The sequence below is a fragment of the Mastigoproctus giganteus genome, chromosome 10 (genome assembly GCF_048544385.1).
Source record: "Mastigoproctus giganteus isolate SK-2022 chromosome 10, ASM4854438v1, whole genome shotgun sequence".
In the NCBI taxonomy this organism is placed as follows: domain Eukaryota; kingdom Metazoa; phylum Arthropoda; class Arachnida; order Uropygi; family Thelyphonidae; genus Mastigoproctus; species Mastigoproctus giganteus.
In genome coordinates this window covers 170,375,091-170,399,841 of record NC_143584.1, presented here as the reverse complement: position 1 = coordinate 170,399,841, position 24,751 = coordinate 170,375,091, and the positions used below count along the sequence as shown (strand labels likewise).

General features: G+C 36.5%; 1 protein-coding gene across 7 annotated transcripts in view; it reads left to right on the top strand.

The window, feature by feature from the left end:
- Nucleotides 1-24,751, top strand: part of Tlk (Tousled-like kinase) — a 651,915-nt gene that overhangs the window by 252,855 nt on the left and 374,309 nt on the right. Inside the window, exon 1 of one of the 7 annotated variants that reach the window (XM_090383579.1) lies at nucleotides 19,044-19,068. The exons of the other annotated variants lie outside the window; for them this stretch is intronic. The gene's annotated coding sequence lies outside the window, so the exon portion shown is untranslated. Of the gene's footprint in view, nucleotides 1-19,043; nucleotides 19,069-24,751 lie in introns of those variants that run through there. 7 annotated transcript variants of the gene reach the window in all.

The window sequence follows — 24,751 nt, the reverse complement described above, 5'->3', positions numbered from 1 at the left end:
TGTAGGTTTCTCCATTTACTTTGGTGGAATGGAACTAATTCTTCTGTACTCCGTCCCTAATGGAGCTAAAAATTTAAAAATCACATTAGCTATGCGTATTCGATGCTTATCAAGGGAAAACTATTCCGATTGAAATCCATCATTTACTTTTTGTGTTAAAATAAAAAAAAAAAAAAAAAAAAAATTTATTGCACTTCAATAGTGTGCTTCTTTGTACTAAGTAACTCTCCTTTTGGTGACCAAAAAGGTTGCTAAATAGTTAGTTAATAATTCTATAAAGGTTATTTATAAATTTTGCGACAAGAAGTATTTTTAACAATTTTCAAAGCTGGAGTTGTCCCAGCAAGGAGGTACTCAGAAGAGAGCCAGTGTTGAGGTGGCAGCGACAGTGGTGGGGAGGCACCTGCACGGAGTCTTGCCATGGCCCTCGCCTGGCAGTCGCTTCTCCTCCAAAATTTTAATTGCTTCTCCAGGAAGAAGTCAGAGTCGCTTCTCCCACCCTTTTCATTCACAACAACTGGAAGGACTCAAACAGATGTTTTCATTAGTTCCTCCGTTTTAGGCCAAGCCGGGGTACTAGAAATGTTTTCAGTTTCCATAAAGCTCTCTATTTGAGATACTACACTCAAGACCATTTTTGACTACGGACCCTTCATCCTGAGTGCCCGACACTCAGTAGTTGACTGATTTTATTGTAAGGTTACCTTTTACTAGCCAAATAGGAGAAGGAACGTAAAGAATTTAAAAAAAAGTAATAAGACTGAAGTCTGTAATATTGTTGAAATAAAAGTATAAATAAAATTTTTTTGAAACAATTATTCCTCACTACTAGGAAAAAAACCCAGTAATATGCCCCACCCCATGAAAGGTACTGCATTACTACCAATAGTGTGCACTGCTTCTGTTTTTTTTTTGTTTTTTTTGATTTGGTAGTTGTTGGCGCATCGGCTTTCGTGGCCATATTGCACCTCCCAAGGTTTTTGCACTACTTTGATCCAAGCCCGAGGCGGGAATCGAACCCGCGACCTTTGGGTTGCCGGGCAGGTACTTTACCCACTCGGCTAGCCCGGTCGGCCTGCTTCTGTTATCTCCAGTTGTAACTATTACTGATATTTTTGTTCCTTCAGAAGATTGTAATTCTGTTTAATTTAATTGTTAGAAAATTACTATGTATGTAATATATTAGGTAAGAAGGGTAGAGAAATAGAATATGCCTTGTGAGGGACAAAAGTTAGTGATATCATATCATAAATTCCATGATCTTGTTATACACAGTATTTCCAGAATTCTGACAGTGTTTGATTTATTTAACTGTAAACTTTATTTCCAATCATAAATTTTCTAATTTAAAACTTCTTCCCTTACTATCTTTAAAAACATGGTAAGGGAAGGAGTGTGAAATGCCCAGCATCTGCTGTTGGATAAAAGTGTAAATAAAATCAGTTTTGAAAATCACTGTCCTTCTGTTACTGTTTCTCAGATTCAAAGTGCTTAGATACAAACAAGACACCCCCCCCCCCTTCCCAGGATATCATGAAGATGTCCCAGTAATGTGTTCTATATCTAGTTGAATCAGAGGTCAAATCATTTTGAAACTCATCGACCCACATTTGAGCTGTATATAAGTTTACATTTAAAGACTAAATGCACAAGGCATAATATGATATGGGTTTAAATTAACTATATAATATTGGTGTAGGTACACCATAGTTTACCCATAAATTTAACTACATACATAGTGTAAAGGCATCATTTAATTTTATCTCATTGTGGCTATCTTCACAACAAGATACCAGGTATTGCACTACTTCGAATAAATAACGCTTCTCTAGTAGAGGAGGCTACTGTTATTTATTCTCAGTGGGCACCACCCAGACATGTTTCGAAGCTTGTTCGCTTACTTATCGGTGGGTTGGCAGGTTATATATATATAATGTATAATAAAAGTTTATATGTATATTTTTATGCATATTATAAATATATTATGACATACTATGCTGCTTGTTGTTAAACTTCTTATAATATCCTTGTTAAAAGCTGCTACCACTGCAGTAGTAAAGGGGTTAATTGTGTAAGTTATTAGAAAAAGCAGTTTTTCAGTTACATAAATTTGTAGATAAAACTAATTAAATTCTGGTTGCTATCGCAAACAGAGTTTCTTGTCAAGTCTTTCAAATGATATGTCTTTAAAGATGCTGAACTTGAGATTAAGATTTCTGACAAACATATTCAAGAATGGCTCTGATAATGTGTAATAGATTTAAGATAAACATAGGCAATCGTAGAGCCTTTACAGTTTTTAGGTGACATTGTGGGAAGGAAGGGTAAGTTAGTTCTTAACACAAAAGTGTCTACAATTTTGTCTAGGCACAATAGGTAGGAGTTTGTCGTTATGAGCCTTGTTAATCACTTCCAAACTGGGAAGACTATGTAAGGTTCATAGGGTTGAATTTTGTTTTTTAAAAGAGAAAAGATTTTGTAGAGATGGAGTGCGATTGAAAAGATGTAAAAGCATTTAAGTAGATTGAGGCTGTTTTAGATCTTTTTTAATACAAAGACCAGTAATTTTATTTTTCGCTAAAAGCAAAGGTAGATTTGATTCTTGCATTACTTCAGAATCTGCTATTGGTATATACAATAACTCAGAAACCAGGGAGAGGGAAGTACAAGGAGGTTCTTTTGGCACACACTATCACAAATTGGAATTGGTTGTTTGACTTAGGAAAAGTAGTTATAAATTACTGAACAGCTGTTTACAGATGCTATAACAAATAAAATTTTTAACTGAAATCCTGTGGTGGTGGAGATGGAGTAACCATAACTACCTTAGATGTTTTAGGGTTACAAAATACATAGTTGAGACTCTCAAGCTTATAAATTAATAAATGCACATATTCATCAAGCACACTATTTATTGAAGGGCTTGATGTATTTGAAGTGTTGATTAAATTAGCAAGTGCCATTCTGGTATACTAGATCAAGAGTACCAAGCTTAGTGACCCTGAGAGCCACATATCATAAATTTTCAAGGCTTGATAGCTACAAGCCTTTGCAGTACAGGTAACCCTTGCATAACACGGTAGTTAGGTTCCTCAAAAATTCTCATGTAGTGCTAAACCGTGTTATACGGAGACTAAGAACCAGTACAAAAAGGGGTAACATTCCCAGAGCTAACAAAAATATACCATTTTTCTTAACAAAATGTTAACAAAACTAATAAAAATACACCATTCTAGATTTCATGTATCTTCAGCTCTCTTTAAAAAATCATTAACCTGGGTTTGTTTGCTTTTGCATGATAGATAGTTTTTCCGATGATAGCACATTGCATTCCACTTTCCATTTTGAGAAACCTTGCCCTGCTTAATCAGCTTCAACTTCTCGAATATCCGCTACCAGTTCCTTAAATGCCAATCTCCAGGTAATTCTCCAGTGGGGCAAAGACAACTTAGTTGATTTCAATCCTTCTAAAACTCAGTCTTGTCTTATATCTCACAAAAAGGATTCTTCTGCTCCTATGCCTATCTTTGGTGACACTCCGATTTCTAGGCAAAATGATATATCTTTTTTTGGGGATTACCCTGACATCTAATCTCTCTTGGCACAAGCACATTACAAATATTGCTTCCTCTGCATCTAAAAAACTTTTTTTCTCTTTCACTCTCAGCATTGCTTTTCTTCCGAACAGCTGTTCACGCTGTACAAATCCCAAATCCACCCTACCATGGAATATTGTTCCCACATCTGGGGGTGGTGCCCCCAAAATCTCTCTCAGGCTTCTTGATTCCATTCAGAAGAGGGAAGTTAGGTTAATTAATGACTCATTTCTAACAGAGTCTCTCCACTCGATGTCTCATAGACGTACTGTTTCTGCTGCATGCCTCTTCTACAGATACTTCCATGGGCACTGTTCTTCTGAATTGGCTTCTATAATTCCCACTCTCTCTTTCAAAACAGTCTGAACACATCCATTTACTGTCCAACTTCAAACTCACAGAACCAACTTTTCATCTTCCTCGTTTATTCATTCAACTGCCGTTTTCTGGAACAACCTTCCTTCATATGTATGTCCTGAAAATTACAGTTCTACAGAAGTTCAAGTCTAATGTCAACAAATATCTTCTTTCGTCTTCTCAACCCCCAATCCAAGCACGGTACTAAGTACTATAGGTTCTAATACCTCTTGTGTTTGGGGTTTTCATAAAAAAAAAAAACTGTAAATTTATGAAACCAACATTTTTGAAGCTCCCTTTTAAACTTTGGGATCCTTTCAGTCGAAGAAACTGAATTAAAAAAATAAGATTGTAATATGTCATTTCCAACAAATCTGCTTCACCAGCCTCTTTTTCTACCAGAATTCTTGAATGTCTTCAGTAATCATACCCCCTCCCCCCCCCTTTTTTTTTTTTTAGGAGCATCGGCAATTAAGGCTGTGCTGCTCTGTGTGTTCTAAAGTCGATTTTCCAGGAACAAAAACTGTACTACCCTAGCCTGAGACAGACTAACTCGGCCACATTGCAAAAAAGACCCATAAAAATTCATCTTGTCATTGACGGAATTCAAACTTAGGTCTTTTCCACCCGTTTTTGGGGGATGATGGCGATTCTACCAATAGTGCTATCTATGAGGGCTTCAGTAGTCATATCATCAAAATTCCAATCCTACTGACTTAACAAGTTCTACTATTGCACCGATTCTGTTTTCTGCCAGATCGACCATGAACTGACTCTGGCTATACATTTTTTCAACACTCATTTAAGGTTGACTGTTTTACTTCTTTGAGCGATAAAGCTATGATTCGGATACAGTCCACAATTGAAAAATATTTCCATGCCTCCATCACCTCAATTTGCCATCAATTCAATGCGGAATCAATTTTTTCCAAAATCCATTCTAACAATTTTCTGATGTAATCAGTTTCAAAGGTAGATATAATGCCTTGATCTAATTAAAGAAGTTGTACTAGGTGGTAGGAACATTACTTCAATGTTTCAATGACTTAAGTCTTTTAGATGGTCTGGCACATTATCCAATAATGATAAAATTTTGAAATCTAGATTTTTCCAGAAGTTAAACACCACAGAACTTAACATGGGAATTTTCCTTTTTTTTTTTTTTTTTTCCATAATGATTAGCAAGCGAAAAGTGGGGATTCACAAAAAAGAATGGAAGTGTTGAAAAATTACATCTAACATAATGGCAGAGTCTTTCCTTGCACAAAAGCTTAAAAATGCGAGGTTGCCACAATTCTCTAACCGTGTTATATAAGTACTGTGTTGTGCGAGGATTGTCTCACTCAATCAATTGTGTTAGAACAAAACTGTGTTGTAGAAGTACCGTGTTATATGGGGGTTGCCTGTACATTTTTATTAAATAAAATGCATGCACACAGTAAAAATTTAAGTTTTACTTTGAGTCATGTCAAAACTATGATTAATAGCTTTGTTTTAACTACATTTTAACATGTACATATAATAAAGTAGCATAGTACAAAAATAATATATATCCCATCATATACTGGTGTGCAAAATTTAAGGACCAGTTAGGTTTTCACCTGTAGCTTCTCATAGGAGTGGCCTGGATATGGGAAAAGCGTACCAAAGGAACTTCGTGACTTTATTCAAAAATGGCAACATAGCACTGGCTGCCATAATACAGATGCATCACTGCCTAAGATGGAACAAAGAGAAGAGGTGGTTCTCGGTAGGAGATATGGCCACCCCTAATATCGATGCAGGCTTTGTACCGCCTGTCCATACTTAGAACAATTTGGTTGATAAATTCTTTCGGTAACATTGTCCATTCCTCTGTCAGCGCCATCTTCAGCTGGTGAACATTTTCTGGTGGGTGTGGATGTGCCACTAGGAGTCTGCCCAGAGCATTCCATATATGTTCGGTGAAATGGGCAGGCCAATCCATATGAACAATGTCCTCACTTTCCAAAAGTATATCAACCAGTGTAATGGGATGGGGTGTTCCGTTATCATCCATAAACACGAACTCGGGGCCAATGGCACCTACAGACCCACATGAGGAAGGATTACTTCAGTACAGTAGTGTGCACGGGTTACAGTACCGCATTCCAGTATCTAGAGTTAGCATTAGTAGAGGCATACGATGCAAGAAAGCAAGCTTATGCAGCATCAGCCCAAAAAAAAAAAAAAAAAAACCCTCCCATTTCACCCCTCCATTCGTTCCAAATGCCTGTCAAGCTCAGCCAGCCTTAAATTTATTTAGGCTTCCACAACAAAAGATGGAAGCCTGTTCCACCAATCAACTACCCTCTGGCTAAAGGCAAATTTCAGCACATCTATTCTACAGCTATCTTTCCTCAACTTGAAACTGTGCCCCTCAGATTCTTAGTCTGGGCAAGAGGAAGAATCCCATCAGCATTCAGCTTGCTCAACCCATTCAAGGCCTTATACACCTCAATCAGATCACCTCGCAGGTGCCTACTCTCCAGGCGCTGCAATTTGCAGAACTTAAACCTTTCTTGGTAAGAGCACCCCTTTGTTTCCTTCACCAATCTTGTTGTCTTTCTTTGTACTCATCCTACCGACTCTACATCCTACCTAAAATGAGGCCTCCAGACTTCTACACAGTGCTTTAGGTGCAGCCTGACCATTGCTTTGTATAATGGGATAATCACCTCCCTGTCCCTGCTAGCAAAATTCCCATATATCATTGACAAGTCTCCATGACCTGCCCTTGCAGTCCGTCTGCACTGCTCAGCGAACCTCATAATTGACTGCACAATTACCCTCAGGTCTTTTTCACTTTCCACTTCACTGAGTGTTGTACCACACAGTTGTTACGTTTCTCTTTGGTTATTGCTACCCATATACAGTAATTTGAATTTGTCAATGATAAACTTCACTTGCCACTTCTCAGCCCATTTTCCCAACTTAACTAGATCCAGTTGGAGTAGTATACTGTCCTTATTGTCGTTAACAACCCTGCCAACCTTTGTATCATCTGCAAACTTGGACATTAAACCTGATATACCTTCACCAATATCATTGATAAATATACAAAACAGTGATGGGCCGAACACCGAACCCTGGGGAACTCCACTAATGACATTTGCCCCATGTAGAACAGTGTCCATTGATTACCACTCTCTGTCGTCTCCCGCTCAACCATCCCTTTATCCATTGTAGCAACTTACCCTTAATGCCATACATCTCACATTTGTACAGCAGTCTTCCATGTGCAACAGTATCAGAAACTTCCCGAAATCCAAGTATTTGATATCAAAATTATTTTCGGCATCAGTTCCTTTGTGACCACATCATAGTATCCAATCAAATTGGTCACACAAGACCTCCCTTTAACAAACCCATGCTGTGTCTTAACTATTACTGCAGTCTTGTCTAGATGATCCTGCAATGCTTCTTTAACCAGTGACTCCATTATTTTCCCCAGAACACAAGTTAAACTAACAAGTCTGTAGTTACTTGTGTCACCTTTTGAACACCCTTTGTGCATTGGTGATACATTTGCACACCTCCAGTCCATGTGGACCTTCCCTGAGTCCAAGAAAGCTCTCATAATTATGGCTAAGGGTGTGCTTACTTCCTTTGCTGCCTCCTTTAATATAACTGGATAGATCCTTTCAAACCCCAGGTCCCTTCCTTATGTTTAACTTCAATAATTTCTCCTCCACTTTGCTCTCAGTTATTACAAAATCACTTAACTCCCTGTTAGCATTTGTTAAACTTTTGGCACTCCCCCTCATTGAATAACTCCTCATGTGTGAATGTAGATGCAAAATACTCATTCAGTTTATCAGCTCCCTGAGCATCAACCCATCTATGTTAAATGGTCCAATCTGATTCAACTCTTTCCTTCTAGAGTTTACATAAGTAAAGAACTCTTTGCTGTTTTTTTTTTTTTTTTTCCTTTGCCAAAGACTTCTCTCAATCTGCCTTTGCCTGCCTAACCTCCTTTGTGACTTGATTAGACTAGGTTATATCTGTCATAGGCTTCTGTGTCACCTGATACTTTATATGCATCCCATACAATCTTCTTCCCTGCCACAAGCCTCATTAATTTTTTTGACATCCATTTAGGCCTAAACCTTGAACAGTATTTTTTTAGTTGGAATGAAAAGCCTAGTAGCTTCCAAAATTAAGTCCCCGAAGGCTTCCCATTTAGAATTAAATGTTGTTAACATCATCAGTTGATCCCACTGTATAGTATTTAAAAACTGCATGAGACCTTTGTAGTCACCTTTACGAAAGCAAAAGCCCTTCCCTTTAGCCTTGATGGTAGTTAAATCTTTAAGCAATTCCCACATCAGTACATTATGATCACTGGGTGATGACTGTCACCCAGTGGTTCCTTTATCTGCAAATCCTTAATGCATGATGTTGTGTACATCCATCATCAAAGATAACGCCTTCCCAGGTGAGAACACCTCGACTGCCATATCAGTTCCTTTCAGTGATGTTTGCGGGCCAATACTGTGTACCAACCTCTAATCAGTAAAAAGTACCTTAAGTAAAGATTTTGTGGTTGTAACCTTTAGAAATAGTGTTGATCCTTAAGTTTTGCACACCAGTGTAAAATGAAAGGAATATAGTTAATAAAAAAAAATTCTGTAATTAAACTTTTTTAGTAATTTAAATGTAGGCCTCATTAAAGGTTGTTTAAACTACAGATTTATTTATTTAATAAGTAGGGTAATTTATGTGTTGGGTGGGGGCTGTGCTTTTCCCAACAGTGTGTCTTGTAACTAAAGGGACAATAATTGTTTCTGGACATTTCCATAAAGCAAGACACAGCTGTCTATATATTTCTGTATCAATAAAAGTTGGAATCAGTTATGTGAATTGCTTAAACTGCGAACTGATTTTAAAATTGTTAGCTATTTGGTTGATACTAGAGCGGTTTTTATTATTATTTTTTATTCTCTCCCTTCCTTCTTTTAAGCCGATCGGGCTATCCAGGTGGGTAAAGTACCTGCCTGGCAGCCCAAAGGTCGCGGGTTCGAATCCCGCCTCGGGCTTGGATCACAGTGAAATTCAAAAACCTTAGGAGGTGCATTATGGCCATAGAAGCTGATGTGCCAACAACTAACAAAAAAAAAAAAAAAAAAAATATATATCCTTCTGTTAATTCAGTTATATTCTTGAGGCTTGGATTTTTCTTATCTATATCTTTCTGAGAGCCACAACAGCCATTGAGCACTGGTTTGGCCACATACTAAATGAAAAATTTGAATATGGTAATTATGAATACAGAAAGAACAGAAGAAGAGGATAACCTTCTGATCGGAAAGCACATTTTTCAAGGAGAGTATATCTATTGGGTGAGAGTATATCTATTGGGTAATGAGTAGAACAAGTTTTTGCACTTAGGGGTGAGGCAAGAGTCCAGGAGAGGTGAGAATGTTTCCCAGATACACTTAATTATTTCTGAATCTGATATTAAAAATTGAACTAAATATCATTTAAATTTTACTATTTCCAAATTGAAATTTTGCTTAATCAGATCTCTCTCTCTATGGGAAAGTTGTGCCTCGTCCTCTTTTAGTATATTGTCAGCGAAAAAACATTGAGTGTGCCTCTGAAATGAATACAAATTGATCGTATTTAGGGAGGAAACAATGGTTGTATGCATATTGCTCTTTAGTATGCACATTTTGCTGTGTAGCTAGCTGTATGAGGGCAGTTATGATTCACTTCTCCTTTTGCGATGTTCATTTCGGAAGTATACGATATTTTTAGATTAAGCCAATGATAGAGAACAACTTTCCTAATGAGAAAAAAAGCAGTTGATGGGCAGAATTTTTAAATTTAGAAATTGTAAAAATATGCTTAGTCCACTTAACATCAAATTCAAAAATTTCATCTGAAATATGACAAAGAAGATAACAAATAACCTGAATCTAAAATAAGTGGAAAAAATTCTGGTACCTTTAATTTAAATGTGTATGTACAAGGGGGTATCAGAAAATTCGTATCCTTACCTACAAATAATAATAGCCCTAGAAAGGTGAAACTTCACAGAAATTTTAATCCTTTTCTATGCACTCTCCATGTATAGTAACACATTTCTCCCATCTATGGATCAGTTGTTTAATGCCTTGATCATAGAAGTCTGCACTTGTTGCACGAAACCACGATTCCACTCCATTGATGACTTCCTGAGACGAATTAAAGCACCAGCCACGCAATGGTTTCTTCATTTCTCGAAACAAGAAGTCGTCTGACGGTGCTAGGTCAGGAGAATAGGGTGGGTGCTGCAGTAGTTTGAAGCTTCACTGGGCAACAAAGTTGGTGGTGGCAATGGCTGTGTTAGCCGGTGCATTGTCTGACAGAAAACAGACACCTTTGGTTAATATTCCATGCCTTTTCACCTTCAAAGCATTGCGTAACTTTTTCAAAGGATTTCTGTAGTATTCTCTGGTAAGTGGCAACCACAAGGTAGGTGATCTGTCAGGCTAACCCCCTTTTCTGTCCCAAAACAGACATCATCACCTTCTTCACAGATGGAGTGATCTTTGCCTTTTTGGGAAGTGGGGAGGAGGTGTGTGCTTCCGCTGCTTTGACATGTCTTTAGTCTCCGGATCATACTGGTACACTCAGCATTCGTCATTTGTCACCAACCAAACAAAAAAGTTCTCAACGTCTGTATTACACAAATCCAACAGTTGGCAAGAACATTGCATTTCACATTGCTTCTGCAAAGGTGTCAGCAGTTTTGGAAACCATCATGCAGAGACCTTAGACACATGCAGATGGTCATGTAAAATGCAGTGGGCAGACCCATAACTAAGTCCCACTGCATTTGTGATGAAACGAATTGTCATACGTCTGTCACTCAGCACCAGCTGCTCAACCTTTGCAACCATCTCACTGTCTGTAGATGTTGATAGCCTTCCTTCTCTTGGTTCGTCAAAGACACTTGTACGACCACACTGGAGCTCCCTTTTCCACTTTTTTCAGTGTTATAGGTTGGAACAGGGGGTAGGGAATCTTTTTACATTGGAAAGCCATATTTTATTTAACCAAGATACTATTAGACTGCATGCTCAGAATTTAATATATACAAAAAAATTATATTTTTGTAGGCATATTTATAATTTTAATTACACCTTTTATTGTATGAGGAATTTGAACAAAAAAGTTAGCGAAGACATTTATTTGTTTAGCAGTGATGATAACAAAACTAAAAATGGACAAACTTAGACAATAAACCATTTAATGACTTTGTGACTGCTTAATGTCAGATAGTAGTCTGATATTTGGTTCCAACATCATTGAGCTTAGTTTTAATTGTTCCTCCAAGTGAATATCCATCATCTGAGATCTCAAGCTTGTTTTTATTTGTGTCATATATGAAAATGTTTGATTCACAACAGTAAGTTGTGCCAAAACATAAACTGTAAACTGAATTATATAAGGAGAATAACGATATATAAAAAAGAGAATAGATAAAATTTACCTTAAAAATATTTTGATTTTGGTGTTATCCAAAGGGCCGTAGGTTGCCCACCCCTGGGATGAAGAATTCTGCCATACACAGCTTTCATTTCTTCATCAATTTCCTGAGCTTTCTTGCCCTGCAAATGCAGGAACTTGATCACTGTTCGATACTCCACCTTGTCAACCATAGCATCCTTCCTTAGATTCCAGGCTCCACCTCCAGGAAATTGTACGATCACATGTGGGAATGAAATTTCACATGTTAGTTATTGAATATGCAGACAACTTATATTAAAAACAGCATCTTCCCACTGATGTTTTATCTAGGTCAGGGTATGAACTTTATGATACCCCCCTCATCTATTTGTATATTATAGCTATACAACTTGTCTAAAAATCAGTAGTTAAGCTTTAATTGCAAGTACATGTGAGGTTCTGCATTTGGACCAATCACAATAATCCCAGTATTAACTGAAATAGTAGGAAAGGTAACACACAACACTATTAATGAATCTAAGGCTTATAATTACAAATCTGCATGAAACTCTTTAAATAGTGTAGTAAGGTTTCTAGCTGAACATGTAGGGTTCTGTAAATGATATATAGGAATTTTGCCAGCAGAAATATAGTAATTATCAACAGTAAAAATAACGGTCACTGTGTCTTGAATTCTGTATATACATCTGAAAGCATAATTTCATGAGGTATTGGCGTGCTCAAAAGGATACAAATGCAGACAGCACAACTGTGGATTCAAACTGATATTCATAATTAGAGAGAGAGAGAGAGAGAGAGAGAGAGAGAGACTGAGACTCCATTTAGCAGACTACAAAATTTGTAAACTAGATAATGATGCAGATGCCACAAACTTAGTGCAATAATTTCTGTTTGTAGGATAGCACAAGTAAGTGGTACAAGCACTGTATCCAAATTAAGGAAAGATGATTGTAAATTAGATATGAAAATAAGTCTTTGGTCAAAGAGGAAGCTACTGGAAGAAGTTGCCTTCTAGCCTTGTAAGGTCATTAAAGTTATGTGAATCTTCTAAGGTGGGATTATGTAAATATTGGAAGAAGACTTTTTTTTTTTTTTTAAAAAAAATCAGATTCTGTAATAAACTGTTTCTTTGCATTGTTCTACCATATTAATACTAATCAAATCAAGTAGATTCCATTGAATAATGGCCAAACCTCTATGCACTGGGTTATATCAGTTATTAATAATGGAGAACGATATGGCCTCCGATACTAATGTGCTATATCTGGGGCGACTAGCCTTTTCCTGCCAAGTTCCACATATTATTGGAAATGCATCGAATGCCATGCCTAGGGGTGAATCCAGAATTGGTACTCCCTCCCACTGATCTGCACATAAGGGGCATCAAATGTTTTTGCTATGTAAAGGAATTTTATGCTAAATGTCCATATGAGGGACATTCAAAACGTTTTGTCAAACATCTGGTTCCTGTAATCTCAGACTCACGAAAATCAGATGGCATGTTAAGACCTCTATGTATCACCCACAGTTATGCATTTTTTCCCATCTATGTTTCAACTTGAAAATTACCTCCTTGTAGATGTCTGTATTTTGCTCATCAAATCACTGTCACTACCTGTTTCAGATGTTCATTGTCCACAAAATGCTTTCCACAAAGATGCTGTTTCAATTTCCAAACAAGTAAAAGTCAGGTGGATGCAGCAAAAATTCAAACCCCAGTTTGGTCACTGTTGTTACTGTCAGTTCACATCTGTGAGGTTGAGGCATTGTTATCTAGCAACAGCACTCCTTGGGACAGCATCCCTCGTCACTGCTGCTTGATGTTTGCTCATAATTTTGTTAATACATCAACGTAGTATCAAGGAAATCAACGAGCAGTACTCCTGAATAATCCCAGAAGACTAACAAAATCTTCCCAGCTGAGGCTTGCACTTTGAATTTTTTTGGAGTGGATGACCCAGTGTGTTTCCACTGCATGGTGACAACTTTAGATTCTGGATCATCATTTCATCATTATCAGCCATATGGTGCAAGGAAGCCTGAGACTTTTGCTGTACCAGCCAAAAAAAAAAAAAAAAAAAAAATTGAGAGGTACTGTATGTGTGTGTGTGTGTGTGTGTGAGAGAGAGAGAGAGAGAGAGAGAGAGAGAGAGAGAAAGAGAGAGAGAGAGAGAGAGAGAGAGAGAGAGAGAGAGAGAGTCAGAAGTAGAAGGGAATCGCCAAGAAAGAAAAAAAAAATGATGCTATCCAGCTCAGGAACCTGGGTGTGCCAAGCCCATACTCGCCAGATGTGAACTCCTGGGGTTAACAAAGAAGTGAACTCAGCATTCATCAGCAGTAACAATTCAGACACAAAACTCTTCTTCATTCAGAGTGATACACTCCAGAAGAGACTTGGTGATATTCACTTTTGCCTTTTTGTGACTGTCACTCAACACTCTTGGAATGCACTGACAAAGATACCTTTGTTGTGCATAGCTGCTCATGTAAGATGGCATGTACTGACCCAGAGCTAATCTTTACTTTATTGGCTGTCTGTTCAATGTTCATTTTATGGTCTCCCATAACTAATTTATGCACCTTGTTGACCATTTCCTCATCAATATGGCAGTTACTGGCCACCTAATCCTTGCTCATCTTTGATGCTCTCTCAGCCATGCTCATTTTCAATAAACCACCTCTGGATTGTAGGCTCTGGAGTAGATTCACCATATACATTGTTGAATGATTTCAGGTAATTCCATTGTTCTCTTTTGTTAGAAATTTTATAACTGCTTACTGCTTAAATATTTCCATTTTTGGCTTCATTGTCAGCAGACTTCAGAATCACACCTGCCAAAAAGAAACAGAATAGGATATATAGTTGAAATTTTGTACAGTTACTAAGTATCTCCTATTCCTATGCCTATTTGTACTCTAAATCTAGAGTAGTGTTTGACAAAACCTTTTGAATGCCCCCTTGTAATATACAAATTAAAACAATTTTGCATTTATAAAATAACTTTGTTAGGTTAATGAATAAACATTCATCTTTATAGAACTAATACTATGAGAAGCTCACAAACATCCCACTTACTTCCACTAAGTTAATACTAAAAGGCACTAAATATGAACAGTAGGTGCCTCTCATATTGAAACCCAAGGTCATAATTTCTGACATTAAAAATCAAATTTAAATTTTGTGTGTTTATCTTTATTTCTGACGTGTTAATTCAGTTGTATAATTTTTGACAGGTTTTTTTTTTTTTTTTCATGTTGCGAAGCATGCACCCCAACAAGGGCTGAATGTGCCACAAGTGGTGCATATATGCCACTGGGGTTGACCACCCCTGTGCTATTTAAATAATAATAATAACAACAACAACAATAGTCATTCCAATAACACCTTGTTTGTTGAATGACTGAAGTAGCAAAGGCTGCATTTGTATTGCTATGCCACATTCTAACTGTCCCTAATTTTCTGTGTGTACTGAGAGTTGTCTTTTGAAGTTGTCTGATATTATGCCAAGATACAATATTCCTTACATTTTAAGGTTACAGCTTTAAAACAATTTGTAGACTGCATATTCAATATTTGAATTTATGACATATATCATATATGTCATATCTAATATTTTTGATTAAAATATACACTGTACTATGTTGAATTTTAATTTAGAGATATTTAATTAATTAATCACTACATTACAAAACTCATACATTTTGAGACTATGATTCCTTCATCTGTGGGAAATTTGTGAAGATTTAAAAATTCAAATTGAGAAAAGACAGTTGTAGAATCGATGTGTGGAAATAATTTTTTTGATTTTTGGAACAAACTTTTGTTTGTCGTTGTGGAAGTTGATAGCTTAAATAAATTCATGGAAGAACTGGACATGCTTTTGGAGCGAATGGATGGGCGAAATGGGAAGTTTTTTTTTTAGGTTGATGCTGTATATTGCTTTCTTGCATCATATGCCTCTACTAATGCTAAGATCTGGAATTACTGCTACCCATATGCAGTACTTTGCATTTGTCAGTGTCAAACTTCATCTGCCTAATTTTTCTGGATTTTGACACTAGTCCATGAAAAGCAGTGTCCATTAATAACCACTTTTTGTCTTCTTTCACTCAACCATCCCTTTATCCCTAGCAGTAACTTGCCCTTAATACCACACTGCTCCAATTTACACAGCAGTCTTTTATGTGCAACAGTATCAAAAGATTTCCTGAAATCCAAGTATATTATATCAAAATTATTTTTTGCATCCAATTCCTTTGTTATTGCATCATAGTATCCAGTCAGATTGGTCAGACAAGATCTCCCCTTAATAAGACCATACTGTGGCTGCACTATAACTGCATTCCTATCTAGATAGCACTGCATTACTTCTTTAACCAGCGATTCCATTATTTTCTCTGAAACAGAAGTTAAGCTAAGAGGTGTGTAATTACTTGTATCAACTTTTGATCTTCCTTTGTGAATTGGAGATACATTTGCACATCTCCAGTCCATAGGGATTGCCCCTGAATTCAAAGATGCTCCCATAATTATGGATAAGGGTTTGCTTACCTCCCTTGTGCCTCCCTTAATATAATTAGATATATCCCATCCAACCCAGGCACCTTTTTAAGTTAAGCTTTAACAATTTCTCTTCCAGTTTTCACAAAATTATTTAACTCCCTGTTAGATTTTGACGAATTTCTGGCTTACTCCTTCCTAAATAACATCCTCATGTGCAGATGTACAGTTAAACCATCCAGTGGACCAATACCTGCATGATTCATCTCTATCAGTGTCCCTGTCAGGTTTTTTTTTTTGTAATTTTTCGGTATGTGAAATGATTTGGGGAGCCCATCTTTTTAAAAAAACATTTTCTTAGAAGTTTGGAAGGTATGGTCTTCAGAAATAGATGGCCCTAACCTGGTTCAAAGTGATGCAGTATGCTACATTACTTTGTACCAAATTGCCCATTTCATGTGATAGGTGGTCATAAATTTTTTTTTGTAGTTTTCTGAGTGTTTCCCTATGTAATGCTTTATTTCTTATGCATTGTATAGGTGTGCAATTTTTAATTTCATGTCTTTAATTCCCCACAAATGAAGAAACCTTAGTGTTCCTAAACACATGGGTTTTGTACAAAAGTGTACAATGATTAATTAAATTTAACTAAATGATGAAAATTCAATGTAGTACAGTGTATATTTTCATCAAATTAGTTTCTCTCAATATATAACTGTATCTTTCAGCCATCATATTTTTTAAAATATATTTTCTCAAACCTTTTTTTTTTTTTTTTTATTTCTTACAAATTTTATCTCAGTGTACTGTGAATGGTCAAAGTGCTTAAACAAACTTATATGCAAAAAACCTTCTGGTTCACTTTGGAGTAGGTAATTTATTTCTGATCTCATCATAGTTTATCTCCATATATAGTATTTTAAACTTCACCTTTTCTCACTTTTTTTTTTTTTTGTTAAATGGAATTTTAACCACCTCAGCACAGTCATTTAATTTTTGTTAATTACTAAATGATCCCACATTTTAAAAGTGATATGTTTTGCACATGTACATTCTTATATTCTTTGTCATGTGATCAACAACACACTAGAAGGTGAACTTTCATGAGATCTAATATATTGGTTCTAAAATTTCATATCCTCTGTCCCTTGTTCTTGTCCTATCTGGCAGCATAAATTTTTTTTTTTTTTTTATATATATATACTCTGGAGTGGCCACAAAGTCAGGAGTTTACAAGGTAGAGAATACAATAACATTATTGTATTTAGTAGTCACCTCAGCTGCATATACTACTGTACCTCTACACTGACCACTTAGTCTATTTAGGCCAGAATCTCCCTCATTCATTCTGCTTATTCCTTTAAGGGCCTTAAATACCTTTATCAGATCATCCCTAAGGAGTGTATCCCCCAGTCTGCAGTCCACATCTGAGGTTGTTCCCCTTACCATTTTCTACCAATCCTGTTGCCCTTTTTTGGACTCACTAGAAGTTCTATGCCTCTTTTCTAGGTGAGGCATATAGACCTAAAATATATTGTTTTACAAAGAAGAAAAATAACATCCCTCTCCTTGCTGCAAAGGTCCCTTTGATCATTGATAATACACCAAGACTTCCTGGCTGCCTGCTTACACTGCAAGGAAAATTTCATATCTGCTTATATCATAATCCTTAAAAAATTCTCATCCTGAACCATCTTTAATTCTGTGTTCATTAGTCTGTATGCTGCTACCCTTGGAATTCTTGTACCCAAATGCAAAACTTTGCATTTAGCAAGATTTAACTTCTTGCTATCTTTGAGATCATATGTGTAACCATCATAAGACATTTTGAAGCAATTCAGCCTACTCCAAATTGTTTGCAATTCTACGTACCTTAAAGCAAACTGAATCGAAAGCTTTTCTAAAACTTAGATATACAATGTCAAAATTGTGTCCAGCATATAAATTCTCTATCACGTTGCCATATTAATTAACTAGAGTTGTCAGGCAAGATTTTCCTTTCACAAATCCATGTTGTCGTTGATCCCTTTTAGGAAGTCCTTCTGTATTGCATCCTTAATCACTGATTCCATTAGCCTGTCCACTACAGAGGTCAGACCCCTCAGTCTACAGTTAACTCATTTCCAACTTAGCCCCTCCCTTATGAATGGGTGAGACGTTTGCATTTCTCCCAAATTAAAGAAATTGCCCCAGAACCTAATGATAACCTCAGTAGCAATCCTAGTGATATGATGTACACCACTGCTGTGTTCTTTAATATAACTGGATGTTCCCCATCTCTCCAGGAACCTTATTCCTTTTACCAAGTCTAGAGACCTAAAATATCCTTCAATTGTTTTTCTGATAGGTGCTTCTCAAATATCATTATAGCATTAATTTTACTGCAATCAGACTTTCTCTGTGCGCTATGGCCATAAATGCCCATGCACCTAAAAAATTCTCAAACAAACAATCTTTCTGTCTTCTCCTAGTTAAAATGTACTTTTAATTATAAAAATGGATTAAAAATATCAGTTTAACTCATGTGTTTATGATTGTACCATTTCAAACCAGGAGGAGACCTGTATAATATACCATGTTCTTTTTAGTGTTAATGTCTGAAAAAGGCTCCTTATCCACATTCTTAGAGTGGGTTCCTTCTCCCCCCCCAATGATTTGTCATACTCTGTTTTTGCCAGCCAATGAATTCACTGTCCAATCTATAGTGTTATTATATACTATTTATAAGTGGCATCGCATGATAATCTGAAACTATCCCATGCTTCTTTCTTTAACTATAGAAGATCTTCAACTCTCCTGTCATCCATTTTGGCATCCTCCTTTTGTAACACTTTACAATTGTAACAAAAATGCCAAGAAAGCTTATGGGGTTTTTGTCAATGATATGCGGAAATTTTGCCAGCAGGGATAAGGAGGTGATTATCCTGTTGTATAAGACAATGGTTAGGACACATCTTGGGTACTTCATTACAGGTCTAGAAGCATCATTTTAGGAAGGATGTGGATCTGCTGGAACAGATGGAGAGAAATGCAACAAGATTGGTAAAGCAAACAAAAGGGTGTTCTTAACAAGAAAGGCTTCAGTTCTGCAAATTTCAGTATCTGGAAACTAGGCACCTGTGATGAGATCTGATTGAGGTAAGGCTTTGAATAGATTGAGTAAACTCAGTGCTGATGGCATTCTTCCTTTTGCTCATACTACACACATGACGAAATTTACCTTCAGCCAGTGGGTAGTTGATTGTTGGAACAAACTTCCAACTGGTGTTTCAGAGGTGGGTGGTTTGAATAAATTCAAGGAACTAAACACTATTAGGATGGAGAGGTGATATGGGGAAGGGATTTTTTTTTTTTTTTTTTGTGGATTCCATATAAGCTGCTTTTTTGCATAATTTTCCAGTACTAATGTGTTTGTGGCTTACAGGATAATTTGTTTAAACATTTCCTAAGAGCATTTATATGCAGTGACCAGAAATTACCACTCCAGTTGGTAATATAGGCCCTCCCTCTTAAATCCTCCCCTTTCCCCTTGACCACTGAAATTTTCTTGAACACTACCCCTTTTACAACATTGTGGTCACTATTTACTAGTGGTTCCTACACTGTCAAATCTTTGATAATACAAGTGCTTGCATCCTTAGTAAAAATTGTGCCAAGTATATTGTACTTTTTCTGTCACATTGTAATGAATAACTGCTATTCAGGCGGTTCAAAAAAAGTGAATCCCACTAGGGCAGTTAAAGTCACCCAGAATGAGGCATTCACCCTTGCTTGAATTCACATTGCCTAAGTAGATTTTTATTGCATTTCCCACAGTCATTAGGTTTCCCCTTCCCTACATTCCTCTCTATTTTTTACTTCTCCTGAACACATTACACCAAGTTCAGGATAATGTCACTCCAAGTTAGCCTTAAAATATTGGATTTCAGAAAACTTAACCAGAATTTCAAATTCATTCAATTTGTTAATGATGCTCCTTCCATTACTGTATAAACAATTGAAATTTTTGAATTCTGTACTTTTTACTACCCTTACACATCCATTATAACTGCTCAGGTATGTTTTATTGGTTGTTGTACCTCTTTCTGTATGTGTGTTATATTGAAGTGTCTGATTCATGAGTTGGGTATAAGTGGATTCTCTATTCTCCCCCCCCCCCTTTTCCATCAGCAGTTTCTTTGCAGTAATGTTATCCATGGTTTTTTAAGGAGGAGGATATTCAGATGGATAATTTTTTTCAGCAGGGAAGAACACATCTCAAAATATCTAATGATAATTGAATTTCCCTCACAAAAATTTTGGTAATTGTGTTGTTGAATATGTTTCAGAAAGGGTTAGACATGGTTCGTCTTATCTACCACATTTGTCAGACTTGAATCTCTGCTGTTTCTCTTTGTGGAAATTTCTGAGTGCCTGTTTACTGCAGCCCACATACCATTCTAGAGTTACAACAGGAAATCAAAATTTTCATTGAAGAAATGTGCACCTTCCTGTTCTTTAATACTTGGAGAAAAACTTCCTCCCAGGGTTTTAGAGAGGTAGTCAATAGTTGCATTTCTCTCAAAACTTACCTTAATATAAAATATAACTCAATCTGACCAATAATCAATTTCCTGTCATGTTCATTACAACGTGACCACATCTGTCACCGCAATGATGTTCATGATTTGGATCTTCAGGTCATTAACCCCAGTGACTATAGTATGATATACCATTTCTTTAACATATTCCCATATGAAGTCAAGAAGGAGATGTGTCTGGGTAGGTAATGGCCAGTGGTTCAACTGTCAGTTCATCTTCCCAGAAATTCGTTGTTGAGATATTGGTGAACAACTAGACTGTAGTGAGAGGGAGCCCTGTCTTTTTGAGAGACAAATATTGTTTTTGAGTACTTAAAGTTGAATTTCTGGGAAGATGGATTGTCAGGGATGGACCAATTCTTTGAACATAACTCCCCATGACTACTTTGCATCAAGGATAATTATAAATATGTCAAGGACATTGTGTATATATTTGCCAGGATTGATGACCTAGAGACCTAGGCAAGAAATTAATTACCAGCTGATCCTACTCCATGCTACTAAGAGTATCTGCATTGAATTATATTAAGGTAAGCAATGGAACTTTGAGAGATTTACTACAGATTACAGCAAGCCACATTTCTATAGTTGTATTGATTTTCTACATCTGTAGAAGGAACTCCAGAGTGAATTTATGGATATGCTGTATTTTACAGTGCAGTAAAAATAAAATGAATTACTTCCCCTTCGAGAAAAAATATTATGTATATGGTTTAACTAACCAAAAGCTTCCCATTATTGTTCGACTGGACTGTCAAGTTTCTTTTAACAGCACAAATTCTCCCCCAACAACCCCCTGAGCCATCTCTTTTCTTTTATGCAGCATGTGGACAATTTCACCACAACCTTGAAGTTGTATAGTGTTTAATGAATGTATTACATAAGCCTACTTTATATATAAATCGCCTGAGACTCATTGCTAACTCAGATGTATACGTTGCTAATCATATTACTCACTTATGGCTATAATTATCATTGAGTCACTAATCTTGTTCACGAACAGCAGTAGACAATGCCATGACCCTAACAGATTTTCATGAAGGTTGGAATGTGTTAAAATATTTTTATGGCTCTAAGGTGAAATTTCAAACTTATGTAATTATGCATGATGCAGTATATGGCCAACTGATAAATAAATCTGCCAAATCTCAAATGTCAGGTTCATTCATTTTAATTGAAAACATCAAGAAAATGGGTGGTGCCAGAAGATGAAATTCCAGATTTGGGAGGATCAGCTCTGGACAGAAATTTAAGAAGTTAATATATATATATATATATATATATATATATATATATATATATATATTATTATTATTATATTTTTTTAAACATTCAGCTGTATAGACCATAAGTAATTTATAATCATAGTTTAGGTTCTATTTAACTAGAAGAGAACTGATGTTACTCTAATGCCAATTGTTGATTTATTTGAATTATAATCCTAGGAACTTGATTGTTATTTTCATTAGTATGTTGTAAAACTGTTGATTCCCTGTTTTGTTTTTTGGTAAGGGTAATATTAATGAGGCCACAGTTGCAAAATTTAGATTATATGATCATGGTTTGATCAAACAGTTTTAGTGAATGTTGCAAAAAATCCAGTTTTTATTAACAATTTTATTCAGTAATAAATGTTTACATTGTTAATATTCTGCAATGGCATAATCTGTCCTTCTGCAGTGCATGCTTACCGAAACATATTTGGCCATTTTCTTTAATGAATGTTTTTGGGCAGTTCATCTTGTTTGATTGGATTTCTTAAATCAACTCAGACTGTTTTCCATTCATATCCCGTTTTAATTTTGGGAGTAGTCAAGTTGCATGGAGCCAGATCAGGAGAATAAGCTGAGTGTGGCATAATGGGAATGTTTTGTCATTCAGAAATAGACAGTACACCATTTTTAAGCATGTTCACATATATATACCTATTTTGTTCATGTTTTTCCATTCGTCTGTCTGTTCTTATGTAACAATTTGACTCTCAGTGAACAGATTTTCATGAAATTTTTGAATTTCAGATTTTTAAAAAATATTTGTCAAGTCATTCCAAATTTATTTAAAATTGGACAAATAGGAATCCATCAATTTTTATTATTATTTCTTTTTTCCATATAATTTAGCAAGAGCACATGATGCAAGAAAGCAAGTTTATATAGAATCATCACCAAAACACACACACACACACACACACACACACACACACACACACACACACACACACACCCCTTCTCATTTCATCCATCCACTTGCTCCAAATGTTTGTCTAATTCTGCCTTGAATCTGTTTAAGCTAACTTCAACAACAGATGAAAGTTTGTTCCAGCAATCAACCACCTGATGGCTAAAGGCAAACTTCGGCACATCTATCCTACAACAGTCTTTCCAATTTTGAATTAATGCCCTCTCAGGTGATTATTCTGAGCGAGAGGAAGAATCCCATCAGCATTGAGCATGCTCAAACCATTCAAGGCTTTATACACCTCTATTAGATCACCTCGCTGGTGCCTAGTCTCCAGACACTGTAATTTGCAAAACTTAAGCCTTTCTTCGTAAGAGCACCCCTTTGTTCCATTCACTAATCTTGTTGCCCTTCTCTGTACTCGTTCCAGCAGCTCTACATCCTTCTTGAAATGAGGCCTCCAGACCTTTATACAGTACTCAAGGTGTGGCCGACAATTGCCTTATACATGGGGATAATCACCTCCTTATCCCTGCTAGAAAAATTCCTGTGTATAATTGACAAGACACCATGAGCTACCCTTGCAGACCATCTGCACTGCTGAGAAAATTCATATCTGCCTGCACAATTACTCCCAGGTCCTTTTCACTCTCTACCATTGTCAGTGTAGTACCACACAGTTGATATGTTACTCTGGGGTTACTGCTTCCTGTATGCAGTACTTTACATTTGTCAATGTTAAACTTCAGTTGCCATCTCTCAGCCCACCTGCTCAACATTTCTAGATCCTGTTGCAGCAGCGTACTGTCATTATTGTCATTAACAAACCTGCCAGCCTTCGTATTATCTGCAAACTTGAACATTATGTCTAATATACCATCATTAATGAATACAGAAAACAACAGTGGACCCAACACTGAACCCTGGGGGACTCCACTAATAACATTAGTCCATGAAGAGCAGTGTCCATTGATTACCATTCTGTCTTCTCCCACTCAGCCATCCCTTTAGGCGCCTCCGTAGCCAGGTGGGAAGGAGCAGCAGTGCGTAACACACGCTTCTTGATTAGACCGGGGTTCGAGCCCGTCACCACCAAATACAGAGGATGCGGAAAGGTCAGGGAATGACCACCGCATATTCCCGGAGCAATATGGCCTTAGTTGCTAATGCTCCTAATAACAAAATAACAAACCATCCCTTTATCCATAGCAGCAATTTGCCTCCAATGCCACACTGCACCAATTTGTGCAGCAGTCTTCCATGTGAAACAGTATCAAAAGCCTTTCTAAGATCCAAATGATATCAAAATTATTCTTTGCATCCAGTTCCATTGTGACTACATCATAGTATCCAATCAAATTGTTCAGACAAGACTTTCCCTTAACAAACCCATGCTGTGCTTGAGCTATAACTGAAGTCTTGTTTAGATGATCCTGCAATGCTTCTTTAACCAGTGCCTCTATTAATTTCCCTGGAACAGAGTTAAACTAACAAGTCTGTAATTACCTGTGTCTCCCTTTGATCCTCCTTTGTGGATTGGGGTCACATTTGCACATCTCTAGTCCAAGGAAGCTTCATAATTATGGCTAAGGGTTTGCTTACTTCCTTTGCTGCCTCCTTTAATATAACTGGATAGATTCAATCTACCCCAGGTGCCTTTCTTATGTTTATCTTTTCTACAATATGAGCTAATTTAAAAGTAAGCAAAGTCACAATATCAGCTTATAATAATTTTTTTTTTTTTTAAGTTTATCTTTATTTTCAAATTGTGAAATTATAATTTTTTTAATTAAAAATACCAGTAGGTAAGTAGCTACATAAAAATTTGAAGTAAACATGAAAACTAAATCAGAAAAGTAATTAAGACACTTCTGGTATTAATATTCTCCAGATAATTGTTCCGAAGTCGTTTCTGTAATAGTGTAGGGCACCTGCTGGGCAGTGCTTGATATGAATAACGAGATTCCCATGCAGGTTTCCAACACTAAAATGAGAAACCAGAAAGACTGGGAACAAAGTCTTTGTTGACAATCAGTTAATTGATTACACAAGTATTAAAATAG